The sequence below is a fragment of the Ischnura elegans genome, chromosome 1 (genome assembly GCF_921293095.1).
Source record: "Ischnura elegans chromosome 1, ioIscEleg1.1, whole genome shotgun sequence".
NCBI classification, from domain to species: Eukaryota; Metazoa; Arthropoda; class Insecta; order Odonata; family Coenagrionidae; genus Ischnura; species Ischnura elegans.
Genome location: NC_060246.1, coordinates 15,667,662 through 15,683,372, shown reverse-complemented (window position 1 = coordinate 15,683,372; position 15,711 = coordinate 15,667,662). Strand labels below are relative to the sequence as shown.

The 15,711-nt window shown below is 41.1% G+C and overlaps 1 protein-coding gene across 1 annotated transcript in view; it reads right to left on the bottom strand.

Annotated features, from left to right (window-relative positions):
• The window catches only part of LOC124154391 (myosin-IIIb-like), a 75,888-nt gene extending 60,327 nt beyond the window's left edge, over positions 1-15,561 (bottom strand). Inside the window, exon 1 of the mRNA XM_046528090.1 lies at positions 15,442-15,561. The gene's annotated coding sequence lies outside the window, so the exon portion shown is untranslated. The remainder of the gene's footprint in view (positions 1-15,441) is intronic.
• Between the last annotated feature and the right edge of the window lie 150 nt (positions 15,562-15,711).

The following is a 15,711-nucleotide window of genomic DNA, read 5'->3' as shown; positions in this document are numbered from 1 at the left end:
GATATAATGTGTTGGTTTACCAATGACTTCCACATCAAAGTAGCCATTAATTTAAATGTAATCAGGCTTGGTATGATATTAGTTTAGAATTTTTATTGAAAGAATAGGAGTAAAGAAAACAAAAACAAAGGTAAGATAAATTTGATGAAACGGCAACCGGTAAAATGAAGCTCATAGCTAGAGGTCCGTGAATTTCGCGAGACGCGATATCGCGAAATAAAGCGAAATCGGTAAATAAAAACGAAATTTCGCGTTTTTTGCGATTTTAGGTGGATTAGCGAAAACAAAATCACATCCTATGAGTCATAATCTATTAAAGCCTAAGCCTTCATTGTTTAACACTGCCGACATTCATTTGTTCTACCTCATTTCGATTCCAAGGTCAATTTGCTCGTTTAGTCTCGCGTATAACGCATCCGCGTAATATCGCGCACTGTAGTGATTTCTCCGCCAGAATTTGCTATTAAATTTATCACAGCCTCTCTCTTCGATTCTCATGTATCAATCCTGAAATATTTTGAATGAGGCGTTTTCTCACCTGAAGAATTAGATATTATGAATTAAAAATGTGTGGGAAGAGATTTAACGCGGCCGCAGAAGAGCAGAAATACAAGCTCACGGACCCGTTACGCGTCAATGTCGAGCAGTAATACCGGTGACAGACAGCGACGCACTAGACAGCGTTATTAGATAACTTGTTGCAGGAAAACCTTGAGTGTGGGTCTAATTTACCAATTTCGTTGACTTAAACACGGCCGCTGGCTGGGACCGGGGCGCCGTTCACGGCACGGCCCACAGCGTGGCAGAGAGTCGTCTCGTCTGAAAGCGACCTGAATTTCACGGCGTCGTGACGTGAACGGCGGCCGGCGAAAAGTCGTTTCGTCAGAAAGCGGCCTTAATGTAGCACTGCCTGTATTTCACGCCGTAGACGGCGCACCGCCGGGCCGGATTGAAATGGGCGCCGTGATGACCACGGCGGCCGTCAACTGCGCGATTCGATTCGTTTAAAGACATCCATAGACACGTATGGTTATTTGGAAGCACGAAGCGCAAGCAGTGGGGGAAGGATAGGAAGGAACAGAAAGGATAGGAGGAGAGGGGGTTCTCCTTGTAAGCGGACGGATCGTCGGATATTCGGCTCTCCACTGAGCTACAATGCAAAAAAAAATAATTTCAAATTGGCCAAATCTAATATCTAATTCTTCAGGTGAGAAAGCGTTTCATTCTAGATGTTTCAGGATCGATAAATGGGAAATAATTTTTCAAGTTTCTTTGAATCCGATTATGTTTTGTTAATTGTGCTTCTTTCACTGCCTTCCCTGACCGATTGGCGACAGCTGTAATCAAAACTAAGCGATTTTGTTGTATCTTATAGCTGCTGTCCTACCTTCCATCAACACCGGGTTGAGGGGTATCGAGAGGGAACCCATGACATGAAACCATTCAGCCAATTTGTAAGTTATACAGTACTATGGTTATACCGTAGCTACGCAGCACTCAGTTTGGAAACATCATCGTAACAGGTTGTGTTTTGTGGTTGGACTGTTTTTTTATCGCAGCTCCAGCTTTAAATATCGAACGAAGAATAGGAATTTTAAAATGCCAAAAGCCAGTGATAATGTTCATACCAGGTTCATTCACCGGAGAAGGATTTTATATGAAAGATGTGACACTTTGTTAAAGCACATCAGTAGCGTTACACATAAACGTGCAAAAGAAAGGGGACCCGCAAAACGACAGCTATCATTTGAACACACAGTCACCCAGTCAAAGAAAGCAAAGAAGGAGCTCGTTGTTGCTACTACAGAAGCATTTTTAAAGGCTTCATTTAGTGTAGAGAAACTTGACAATCCAAAAATTCTGGAATGGCTCTCGAAGTATATACAATGAGCTGGTGGGAATTTGCCGTTTGCCGATCGTATTCACAAAGACTACATTAACTACTTGAACCATTCATACATCTTGAACCAATATAAGTTGAACTATTTCTTTCATTTAGTTTTATTAGAAATTCTGTACAGTCAAAATTGCGTTAAATGTTATTTAAAATGCTTAATAAAAGTATAAGTATTCATGAAATTTGTACCGTAAAATAATAAAACGCCTATAAATGTGGGAAAATTGCAGCATCGTAATAGCACCGCCAAGATTTTCTATAACACCGAAATCATATGGTTTTAAAACGAATATTAGCAAAAAAAAAACCACTTTCACTGACCTCTACTCATAGCATAGAAGAGGTTGAAATTAACTGAATTGCCCTGATGATAGGCTCTGCCTACAGCATTCTGATTTGTCACACATGGCCACATGATAAAATTGAACTTATTCCCTCCCCTACCCACACAGTGTTGCCATGACTCACCAACCCAATCACAATGACTCTGCACTGTTGGAAATGGCATGAGTGAACGCTTTTTACAGGAAGATGAGTACACAAGTTAAGTCAAAGATTCTTATACGAGCTAGAAAAAAATTAAGTCCTGTTACATTTATGAATCAGTGGGGTAAGGTGGATTTCATTTTAGTGTTCCTAGACCCTCAAACACAATTCAGAAAGGCTTACTTATGATTAACTGCTATTTTTGCAGGCCATTAAATAAGTGTTGATTGTAGAATTTAACCATAAAAATTTATGAGGAATAATTTGTTAATTTCAATGGAGATATTCTGCTAACCACAATGAAGTTCATTTACATGGTCACACTACAATTATTTACGTAAATGGCTACTAATGCATGCATGACTTTGCTAGATTTTACGATGTTTTATGTAAGTAATGATTACTGTTATATTATTAAGAAGAGGATGATAAAGGGGCCATCTTATCCGTCCTTCTAGGGTAGGAAGCCAATTTGTTTAGTCTTAAAATCATCTCCACATTGCAATCAGTCATATATTACAGATAAAGTCTTTCCTTAATTTTATAACAGTTAATTTAATTATCTGCTAATTTTAACAGCAACTAAAGAGTAGCAGTGTCGATTAGCAAATGATGCAAAGAGACAGCCATCTTCCTCTCCCCTTTTCAAGCCTAATGACAAATATTCATATTTAAAAAAATACTTGGGTTTCCATGAACTTGTTAATAGCAAATCAACACGAGTTTTGACACAGCTGTGCCATCAGTTATCGGCACAGTTGATCGCTCTGTGGATATGAAGCCCGAATTGGTGAATAAGTGTTGAATTAACACGGGTATTTTTCATTGTGAACATCGCCAACTTCCAAAAGTGAGGTGATAAACGATTGTTTACTGTATCCTACAAGTTATGCCACCAACAAAACAGTTTATAAGTCGTCCGTTGCATACTTGCAAGGATAACTTGTTTTCCAGATCGTGCTAAATGGATGAAGACACGGAGATGGAAACAAAGTTTCAATCGCTTTGCTTCACAACACTTATTTCCCATTAGATCCTATTTATTTACTGCCTTGAGATAATTGTCGTCTATAAATGAAATGAAACACTGACAATTCTGTGTGTATATTTTACCTCTTGGATGGGTAAAACTGCTTTCTTAGTTGCTTCTAACCTCAAAGATGAAGTACAACCAGCCGACTAGCCAACAGCCGGTAGGTATTTGCCCAACCACCCCACTACGGTCGCGAGAAGGGCCTTCTCACAACACCACACTTCTTATCTGCGGTCCTTCTATACTATTTTCGGAAATTCCGCTTCCGGACAGAAATACATGTTTGCTATTATTTTTGAAAAAAAGTGAAAAAGATTTGTTAAAATGTCTGGTCTCGGGGAGACTCGTCTATTGTTTCACTAAAAATTGTTTAATTCTGACGTCCATTCTTTTTGAAAAGTACGAATGTCTAATGCAGTGTTTTAACTGAGAGTAGGAGTATGATATGCTACGTCTGTGGTGAAAAAATATCGGAGATTAATCAAGTTCAAGATGTGAAAGAATGACCTATAAAGAGGGAAAACTTGAAATTTTGGAATTATCACATTAAATTAGACAGTTGAAGATTTGATTTCAAGAAGTGGCAGGTGCGCCACGAATTTATAACTTGAGCTACCGCAGAACTTCCTTTCCTTTGGGCTACAACCTTGCCAAGTTGGAAAGGTTTGCACGCTCCTATGAAGCCTAGAGCTGCACTGTCAGGATTAATCCTCGCTGCCACCTGCGGAACCCGGCTCTTAGGGGCGGGTTCCGCAGGTGGCAGCGAGGTCGACAAGGTCCGTATCATGCGAATTCCTCGAAAAGACTTATCATCATCGGCAGCAGCTTCCAAGAGAGAAGGAAAGAAGACCAAGAAGATGAAGAAGAAGAAGGCATCACTGAATTTAAGGACGTGGAGTGTCAGAACAATGATGATGGCGGGTAAACTAAAAAAGACATGGAGAAAGAGAGGATAAATATCTTGGGATTGTGTGAATTGAGATGGAAGGATGGTGGGGACTACTGGAGTGATGCATGTAGGGAGGAAAGTCGACGAAGGGTAGCTTTGGTATTAAATGGTAAGCTCGGTAAGAGAGTGGTAGATATACATCAGGTGAGCGATTGGATTCTGGTGGTAGAAATTGAGGTGCAACCCACTACCCTTTTAGTAGTTCAAGTTTACACACCTAAAAGCAAACACAGGAAGAAAGAAGTAGATGAGGTGTATGAACACCTCGAAGAAATAATCATGTAAATCCCGGGTAAGAAAAATCTAGGAGTGATGGGGGACTAGAACGCCTCATTTGGGGAAGGGAGTGGTGGAAACGAAATAGGAGAATTTCGATTATGCATGCGGAACGGAAGGGGAAATAAAGCACCAGAAAGAGAGAAACAAGTTATTCATAAAAAAAACTCATGCTTCAATCATCATAAAAGGTGTATGTAGACTTTGAAGAGTCCAGGGGATACAGTGGGACATCAGACTACATCATGGTTAGGACAAAGGTTTAGGAATTGTACAATTGTAATTGAATTTATACAGGAGTTTAAAAAAAAGGCTAGAGAAGAGCCTATGCGGAGAGTACCCTCAGAATGTGAAAACATGGACACTTAGGAAGGATGACGAGAGAAGACTGGATACGTTTGCGGTGTGAGTGTGGAGAAAGTAATGTAGACGCAGAGTAGGAGGAATGACGAAGTGGGTGAGGAGAGGCAGCTTTGAGATGAGATACGAAGGAGACAGAAGGTATGGATGGCGGGTGTACTTAGCGGGCAGGGGATTTTTACAATAGAGCACTGCAATAATAGACACTGGTGTATTTAACTGTTGAGAACAGTATTTGAGGGTAGAAAGTTGGTTAAATGAGGGATCGGAAGGAAGAGAATAGGAATTTTAGATAGAATGAAAGGGAGTAGGCCTTATTGTGAATTGAAGAGGGAAGTGCATGAAGGGAGGGCAGGCTGCCAGAATACTTCTTGCGTATTTAATGGAAACCTCCCTTACTCGGAAGAAAACTTTAATAATACCTCATAATTTGAGTTATAAATGCCTATATTTAAATTTCATAAATTGTTGAAGAGCCAATTAAAATATTTATCAGCGATTTTGAAGACTATGTACAGCGATCTACATACTACCTCGCAAGCCGCCTCGACAGGGGTGTGGCTGGGGGTCTTAGGACACCTGCCGTTTACGCATAAAAAGGAAGAGCTCTAACGAAATTACGCCTAGAATTTATTTAAGTCCCTGTATGTTTGGGAAAAAAGAATTCCCATACCTATCCGTTCGGTGAAATGTCTCTCTCAATTTATAGTTTCCGTCAGACCTGAAATTATAGTAGGTTTATATTATGATGTTCTCATGTCGCTCCTATGGATATCTATTCTCAATTGCTCAAGCAATCTAAGCCTAGCCCGCGACGTTTGAGTCTCTAGCTGCTCCCAGCCTTTACGTTTTACATCTCTCTAATCCTTTTTCTCTAACACGTAGCAGTTTTGGGCGACACAAACAACTTTCCTTTGTATTTTACTAAGTTCATGGATTGTATTTCTGTGCGGGATCCCATATACTCGCTGCATATTCAAGGTGTGGCCGGACAAGAGCGAAAAAGCCCCTCTCTTTTACTTTCTCAATCGAAATCTTTCCACAATACGCTTGAAGAATCCTAGCTTCAGGGATCTATCACAAATATTTCTTATACATATTCCCCACGGTAGATTCGAAGTTATCGAAACTCCGAGATGATTCCCTTAATCCATCACCTTATTGTTAGCACTATCCACATTATACACATGGGGATAGTTGGACTAACTCCACATGAAATGCAACGCCGTGTATCTGCTCTAATTAAGTTCGAGGCCCACTCTTGGCTACACACACGAACATTGTTTAAACTCGATGATAGAATTCCAAAGTCAAGAGTGATCACTAATTTCGCGATAGATGACAGTGTCATCAGCAACTAAACGTATTTTACACCTCATTCGGGAGCAGTGTCATTTACGTAAATAATAAACAAAAGGGGGGCGATTAAGCGTCCTTGTGGGACACCTGATGTCACTTTAACTACATCAAAGCCAATTCAGGCAAGAACTACTTTTTGCTTACGATCACTCTGAAAGTAGCATATCCAGAGTACTAATGTTTATTATATTGCGCAATACCGTAATTAGAATAAAAATTTTTATGAGGTAACGTGTCGAAGGTTCATCTGATTTGACAACGTCGTGAAAAAAAGCGCGAGCTGTGTTTCGCATGATCTACCTTTCCGGCAGCCTTGCTGAAAACCAAGTAGGAAGTTAATTTCAATATTTTTGCGGAATATATTCGTCGATTCCTTGGCGTAGATTTATAAGAGGTATTTACATGCTACGCCGATGATTTTATTCTGTTTCAACTGCGTAGATTAGGTTAGCATTATGCATCTCGCCAAATTTAATGAGGTCGCATAAACCAAACAAATAAATATTCCGTTTTGGTTTTACAATTGACCATAGGCGGATCTAGGGGGGGGGGGCACGTGCCCCCCCCCAGAACCTTAAAAAATATGGAAGATTTAATAACGTCCCATTGTCATTGCGATCGTTTTGTATTACGAGGTAACCTTGTGCCCCCTCCCCCCAGAAAGAAATCCTGGATCCGCCCCTGCCAATGACTCAACTCCAATAATAAAGGTTTCAAAAACTACCCTGTAATCACTTATACCGTCAATAATTAGGGATGTGCGAGTACTCGAAAATTTGAGTATAGTCCAGTAGTTAGTACTAGACTCGAATGCTTCGAGTATTATTGCGAATGTCGAGTCGAATGGAGAGTTTCGGTTACAGAGCTCTCGAGGTCTGTAGGCCCAACAATCTGCCGACAGAAAGCGCTATCATGAAACTCACGTAATAATATCGTATTTTAAGTCTATAAGTCGTTCTAATCCCATAGCCTATGAGAATCAGCTTGTTGTATACGTAGCATTCAACCGTCAAAGCAGTCGACGTGGGCGCCAAATACTTTTTTGTCAGCCACGGCGGCCGACCGTCTTCCGACCCGGCGGCGTAATCGGAGTGGACCGCTGTACCGCACACACTTTCTCACGCGATACTTTTGTACCCTACCCTGCTTGCTTTACTCAGACGCTGAGAGAATAAAAAATTGTTAAGATTTCTTTACAAAAAAATTAAACTTTTAGATTCTATCCCGCAATGCCTAGGACTGGTCAGACCTTTGGTGTCACTGTAATTGCTGTGGGAGAATTTTAATACAAATTTGGTTGTGAGAGCGTGAATACTACTAGATTTTGCTGTCTATCATAATCTCATAAGATAGCAGTGATCATAAGTGTATTTTAATGAGCTAATTACTGTGAGCAATGCATGATGTTGGTTTCTCAATAGATTAAGAAATGTACAGTTATAATATCCCCTGGCTCATTGAATGCTTACAAAAATTTCTATCGTACATTCTAAAATTGTCGATATCATTGCTAATGATTATGTCAATAATTTTACATGCAAATTCAAGTGTAATCTAGAAATTCCTCTTTTACAGAATATACATAAATAATAGGATGACAAATACTTTAATGCACTGATTGTTATACGTGTAGATGAATGAGAACATGTTAATGCTAGATTATGTTTTGTGTGTTGTGTAAAATATTGTTAAAATTTCTATATTTTGTTTTATTTAAGATTCTAAGTAAACGGTATAAAAATAAAGCTTTCAGTAGATTATTTCATCCATGTCAATGGTCTTAGCTCCAAGCATTTCTTTTCTATCATGACACTGATAAATATTAAGATTCGTCATCTAAATCACTTAAATTCCTATGCTGCGTACAAGTTGCTGCATAAATGTATATAATTGAGTTAACTAAAGCAGACAGCATCAAAAGAACTGCTGTGGCTATTATCCAACACAAGGAAAAAGCATTGACCTGTGAAATATAATTATGAGGGTCTTCAGAGGATGAAATACTCATTGACCCTGATTGTACTACGCCAAATTTCACCCTATTGCTGTGATTAGCAAGCAGGGAATTCTGCCTTCAGTAAAAAGTTTACCTGAGCTCCTACAGGCTAATTTCTCTCCATAATGTTCTCTTTTTCCTTCAGAGAACTATGTTTACACCTAGAGCATCATTAATGATTGAGGAAGATCTGGCATTGAATTTATGACATATACATTTACTCTCAAGAAAATTCGATGGGACGCATTCATTTCCTTCATCAGGGTTGCCAAGAAAGAGGGTTGTGAGTAAACTTCTTGGGCCTTGGCCTTCAGGATTAATTGATGGGTGTAGAAGTTGCATACACACTACATATTATGTTCTATAACAGGGTCCCTGATTGACTCTCAGTAGGCATGCAAGTTCCCGACTTCATTTTATGCTATATGAACGAAAGCCAGGCGATAAAATTGGACGGTGACCTGGAATTCAACTCAGGAGACAGAATATTTTTTCACAGAGAAATGATTAGCGGCAGGTCTGGAACTAAGAGTTTTCTCAGGAGGACGAAGATCACTTTCCCATCCCCCTCCCCTGACCCCCCTCGCTCTTCTGTCCTTCCCCAAACTAAAATACAATACATCCTTAAGCTATTGTTTCGAGCTGCGGTAGTTGAAATTACATGCCGAATGTGGGCTTGTAAGATTTTTTTATTTTCGATTTAATCAAAGTCGACATTGTGTTTTTAAAAAATCGGTCAAAATCCATTCCAGCCGATCGATTTTCGATTTTAAGCTTGCTGCAGCATTTGAATTTAGCCGCCTCGCTTTGCTCCGCGAAGCGCTACACTCTACTTCGCTGGTGGATGAATCTTGGAGGGGAGGCGAAGTGCTGCGGACATTGGCAGGTCTGAGTGGCCTACTGTAGGGCTCCGGTTTTTTTTATTACGATTATAGTCCTTCGGACGGAGCCTCGCGATCGGAAGGAATGCATTGTATAACGCGAGACGACGATTCGAAATTATAATATCAATAAATCGCTTCAGAGCACTCACTTTCTCCAAAATAGATTTACCCACCCTGAATATCGTTTTCGGCGCGTTTCAATCGCACCGCATTTTCGGCTGCATCCGTTGCCAACTTAGTGAGCGTTTTGTTTCATTCCTCATCGTGCTACTTGTTTTGCGATCGTATCGTGCCGATCGGAGAGCGGTTTGCCGCCCTTTCCATCTGCCATGACACCTACAACTGCTGTTAGGGGCAGCATTTTAGCAAGCAAACAATAAGTAGTCCGTCCAGTGGCGGGAACTCGCGTAGTAATGGAAAAATCGATTTCAATTGAAATTAGAAATCGAGTTTTAACCCTTTCGAGACGGTGGAGTTCTTTCCTTAGCATGACTGCTGGACTGGGCCCCAAGATACTCTTCCGTCCACTCTGTGCGGAGCATTTTTGAAGGACATTCGTTAAGAAAGGGTCTCGCGGATAATCACACACACTCAGCTCCAACCTTATTCGACCCCTCCAAGCGGAGACTCCGCATTATCTCGAGCTCTTTGGATAGTTGGGCTCCCTCCTTTCCGGGTTTATAAACCTACCAGCGTCATTGGTTCGCGGTCAACTTATGATTTGTTTATATTTATTAGCTACATGGACATTTGTTCCTTCCGTATAAATTGCAGACTTTCAATTGAAATACTACTTTTTTGTGCATTATCAAATTATGAACGAACCTCTATCGTCAATATTAACGGATTTAATGCATCAATAATTTCTGTTTTGATGGTTATGTAGAAATCGAGATATACGTTAATATTTGTGGTAAAATTTCGTTTATAAATTGCAAACGCTGCTCAAAAGATAAAGATTTCAATTTTCAGTCATATTTTTTGAGAAAGGAAAAAACATTTATTTCGCAAAATGATAATAATGAAAGATCGAGGAAATCGAGATCAAGCCTTGATATTCGATTTCAAACTCAAATTTTCAACTTTGATCTAAACAGGGGTATCCAATTTACTAGGCCACGAGGGCCACATTCCAAGTTCCGAATCGCGCCGCGGGCCGGATAGCAAATTTGCCGATGACTGAAGTATTCGATACCAACGCCTACTGAAGTATCCGGTGGCGCATTTCTTATTTACGAACAGTTGAAGGCGACTTTGACGTGCAGTACAGCGCTGCAATGCTCCTAGCGGTGTCTCACAGAGTTAAACGAGCGAGAATCGCGCGCTACCTGAAACGAGTGCGCGGACCGGATGAAAGCTCTCCGCGGGCCGGATCCGGCCCGCGGGCTGTATTTTGAATACCCCTGATCTAGACCATTTCGTTTGATCTCAGCAGCGTCACTGCCGGCCTACGATAACGTCATGCGTCTCATGTGAAAGACCTCTCTCTAACGCCGGTAAAATTCGAAAGGCACGCCCTCGATCATCGAGATAGCGTCTCAATCAGTTGATCTTTCAAAAAAAATAGTGAAGCTGAATGGTTCCAAGCGGTGATTCCAAAACTTGTGCTTATTTGTAAGTTGCTATTACTGATAATTCAAGCACTCATACGTATACTTCAGTGTTTTTAGAGTTAATAGTTAACATGATTTTGTAAAAACTGTTTTTTTATAAAGAACCGTTTTTTTCGATTAATCGATATCTTTATTCAAATTTCGACTGGTGAAGAAAGGTCCACTTACAGCTTTCTTCACTTATCCTGTCGATGACCGCACATTTTTTCACTCTATTGAACAACGTGGCAATCAGTTCCATAGTTATTCTCAAAGTTAACTGTAATAAAACTTGAAAGTTTTTATCGTAGATAGTCTTGTCTGCCACCAGTAAACAATTGGGCATAAATTTCATGCTATGACAGGAAATACTGTATAATATGCGATGTATCGTTACGGAAGCGCGAAATATTTGGTAGAAATTTCTGAGAGTGGCGAAAAGATCATGGATAGTATTGTTCGCTGTCCATCGAGAAAGTTAGAAATAAAAGTTTATACAATACCTGTACAAAGCCATTGAGCGTAAAATAATCGTTGAGCACTGTGTCTTCAATTACATATCATGTTGTCAAAATGAGAATGATGATTGAATTGTAAAAAAGCAATGCCAAACTTCAAATCAGAAATATTCAGATTATATGTATTTGTCTCTTTAATTTATTGTTTTTTCACACCTTAAAATCAGTTTTTACACTTGTAAAGCTTGAGTTTGTCTAAACTACCAAATACATGACCGCAGCCATATTTATTACTGTTTATTTAACTGCATAAAACCCGTCGGTCTTTACCCTGCCCCGCGTCCTTTCGCGATGCACGAAAAGCGCAAGGTAATGCAGGTTAATACATTTAAAATACTATACTAAATTAATATGATCTTTTCTTATATCTATTGTACCCATTATCCCATACTTTGCATTTTGTTACAACAGAACATCCATGTTTCAGCAGATAATTACTTAAATATTTAATAAAATCGATTTCTCAATTAATTTGGGGAAAAAATCGAATTTTAAGGCAGTTGATTAAAAACCAAAAATCAAAAGTCAATTAATCGAAAATCGATTCTGGACTTAAGGGAACGATTCCGTTCGACTCGTCGTGGAGCATATAGTCGTCCTTTCCCAGCTGTCCCTTCACCCATTTCTTCAAGTATGACCCCGACATAATCTCATGAGGTGATTGGCAGGGAGCATTCAAATTCATTGAATGTGTACGACAAAATTCAAAGTCTGCAACGAAAACTGTAGATATAAGCTCCCCAATGCTGCCCTTTCACCCGCAACAACGATTTTCCCGAGAATACGCTCTTCCAGACCCAAAGTAGTCAACTGCGCATAGTCGTAAGCTTTCGCAAGGACTGTATCAATGTCTCCTTCTATCCATCTATGCTCCGTAACAACTAATATGCCCCTTCGAAAGCTTCAAATGGGGCAACGAACCCGTAAGGCTCGAGTGGCCTAACGTCATGACCCAGCTAACACTATTTGATTCAATTATTATCGCGGCTCGTACACTTCTGCTGACCCATACGTCCACAGAATCCCATCAGGAGTACCCTGAGCTCAGGATATCGAGTGGTTAAATAAGCAGAACTTATCATGCAATCATGCCTTCAGCGTCAAAAAAACCTAATCTGGCGGTAACCCAACTTGAGACCTCGGGATTAGTAGAATTAGATGCGAAGATTACCCCGCCACAAAGGGCAAAGCCTTCGCCTCAATCGCCATTCAGCCTATACAGTAGGGCGGATAGGAAAAATCGATTATTTTCAAATCCATGTGGTCCAGTGAAAAAAAAATTGTGGGACTGATGAAAAATAAGGCCTGAAATATTGGAAATCTCTTGGTGAACCCCTGACCCTCGCTCAAATGCTATTCATGTGGAGGAGGGTCACATATCGGAAAATTTAATAATTTTTTGTTATTCCCTATAGATTTTGCCGAGTTACTGCTCTTTCAGGGCAAAAATTTCGCGCATTTTGACGCATCTTCCACCGCTAAGCCACAAAATGCCAGATTTAATTGCACGTCCGCAAAGAAAATATTCCAACGCCCACGCAGCGTCGCGGATGGAAGAGCGGCAGGCCGATCCCGTCCCCTCCCCACTCGCCTCTCCCCATCGCACGCCTCGAATACAGCAAAATTCATCTTTGCGTGTGCTGCTAGATGGGCGCTCACCTTTGATAATATAAATCGGCAGATGGCAGAATAGAATGCTCAGTGAGACGACTTTTCCCTTTTTTTGGCGTCTCGTCGGCGTTTAATAAATCGACATTTCAAACATTTAGAAAAAAGATGAAATATTTTGTATTGTTAGCAATATTCTTAGATCCCAGAACGCAGGTAAGGAGCCTCCGGTCCATGATGAGGCCTCTATAGGGAAACATCTATAGGGAATGACCATAAAATATTTAATGTTTTAGATATTTGACCCTCCTCCCCATAAATGGCATGTGAGCGAGGGTCAGGGGTTCACCAAGAGGGTTCACCTTATATTTGATCAGTTCCACAGTTCAGTTCAGAACAGTTCAACTTTTTTCAGTGGGCCACATGGATTTGAAAAAAATTGATTTCTCCGTTTCACTCTACTTTACTGCTTTCACTGAATCTTTAATAGGGTAGTTTCCTTCATCAAAGAAAACGAAAGGCATTGATTGCGATTCGTTACCCACCATTAGTGTATTCATAATACACAAATTATTTGGTTTTTGAAATACCGGTTTAGACGAATGGCAAGGGTCAAATTTTATCCTCATTTGAAAAAGGCCAGATTGGCGCCCATGCGATTCCACTCCGCATGACGTCACAGGGACCTAGTTTCTACACGAGAGGATAGGAGTTATACATCGTCTGAGGTTACCAATGCATGCATGAGGCACAGAGCTCAGGGAAACATGTCTTAATAATCACCTATTAAAACTGGCTAAGTTCGGAAAGTTTTCTTCGTTTGATAAGGTATTAATAAACCTTTTTTAAGCCAAGCGCTACCATCCAGCAAGGTACTCAGCTATCCGCTAGCATCCTGCGACGTATCAGCGCTAAGCCTCGCCTCAAGGTCACCTCACCGGGCGGGAGGGGGAACCAGAAATACGACGTACGGAGATATTTCCCGGCATTCATACTTAAGCGTCGCGTTTTCGCGCGCTTAAAAATTTTCACTTTTCATTTAATCGCGAAAAATAGATGTTGTCATTTAAAAATCTAAAAGCGTGAAATACGTACTCCAGGAGTAATAATCTTTCGATTAAAGCAATAAAAAAATAATAGGAAACCACCCTATTCCCTTGTTAAGCACCAAATCCCGGGGACAATACGTGCATAATGAAAAAGCTTAAAAGTTTCCATTTAGCGATACTGAATCGCTCAAAACGTTAAAAACGCCTAGTGATATATAAAACTTTTAAAAATCAGTCATGCCATTCAGCTTCGTTGAGGATAAAATATTAGTGCATATTTTCTTATTTTAAGGCTAAAATAACATGCCAAGACCTTTCAGTCTGCCAAAAAGTGTCGATTTTCCTCTGAATAAACTTTTAAAAAATACTGCTTTGGCCATCCACTTCACATTCCCTAACCAAAACAGAGAGCCATAGCATGAAGTAGATGGGATGCGAAAGCTAGGAGAAACGTTTTTGCGACTGAAAAAAAACTGCCAAGCGTTAATACCACGGGGTGATCCAACATATCGGAGAGATAATGACCCCGATGCAAGTATAAACAAGAGCCGCCAAACAAAGCGCATCCGCTTCACACATTCCACGACCTTCATACGATCGCCAGGATTATCCAACTGCCTACAAGAATGTGTTGTTAATCAAAATGAATACTTGAAAACAAGACTGAACACATAATCATTCTAGTAAATACATGAGTAGTCTAATTTGCAAACACGGAAAACTAATAATGAAGACCGTTCAATGCGAGTTCAGGGATAAATGCTTAAGAACTCGAATGCAATGAATTCACACGATAATACCACAGCAACGGATTGCACTCATTTTGGCATTCGTACACAACGGTACTCATATATTCAGCTGAGAACTCGGGTGCTCCTGCTCAGCCATGTATCCATTGGAGAACTCGAATAGGAAAGAATTGCCACTTTTGGCACAGTCAGCCTCCTTCAGGTCGTTCGGGAATCGGACACCAATGACCCGCGTGATTAGGGGACCGGGTAATAAATGAACAGTGGGGGTGCACACGTCCGATGGCCACACAATCGCCAACTGCGTCCCGAAGCGAGGTGTCGGGCAGTCCGAATTCATGCAAAAGTCACTAAACTTGCCTCGACTGACGGCTACGGAGTCCTTCTACTGCCAAAACAAGAGGGAAATTACTGTTCCATCCACCAGTAGATCCTTATACCTCCTTCCTTTCAGCGTCCAATGCTTCGACAAAGAGATTAATCTCCAAATTTCACCTGAGGTACGTCCTGATAACGAGTTTCTGCCCGGGACGAGCTGAGGGAAGACGGCAGCCGAGCGCAGAAGTAAACAGACGGCGACGTGAAGAATCGTTCGCCAAGGCCAGCAGCGGCTCGTGGGGAACGGCAGAGACGGGGAAAGGTGAAAGGGTGCGCAAACGGTGCCTTTCGGGGTGGGGTCACTTACTGTCTCGTCTTCAGCGCTCGTCGGTCTGCAGTGCATCGCCTCCTCTCGACGGAGCGAATCGACAGGGAGGACTTAGACTCGCACGGGAGCAGCGGAGGGCAGGGAAGAAGAGAGGGAAAGTGGGCGAGAGAACGAGGAAGTGAAGCCGGCACGATCTTTCCTTTCCCTGGCGAGGGGGGAGGCGCTAATCCACTCTGGGCCCACCGCCCGCCCGCTCCGCTAAGGGGATGAAGCCCCGCTCTCACAGAAAGAGTACATTGTGATGGGGGG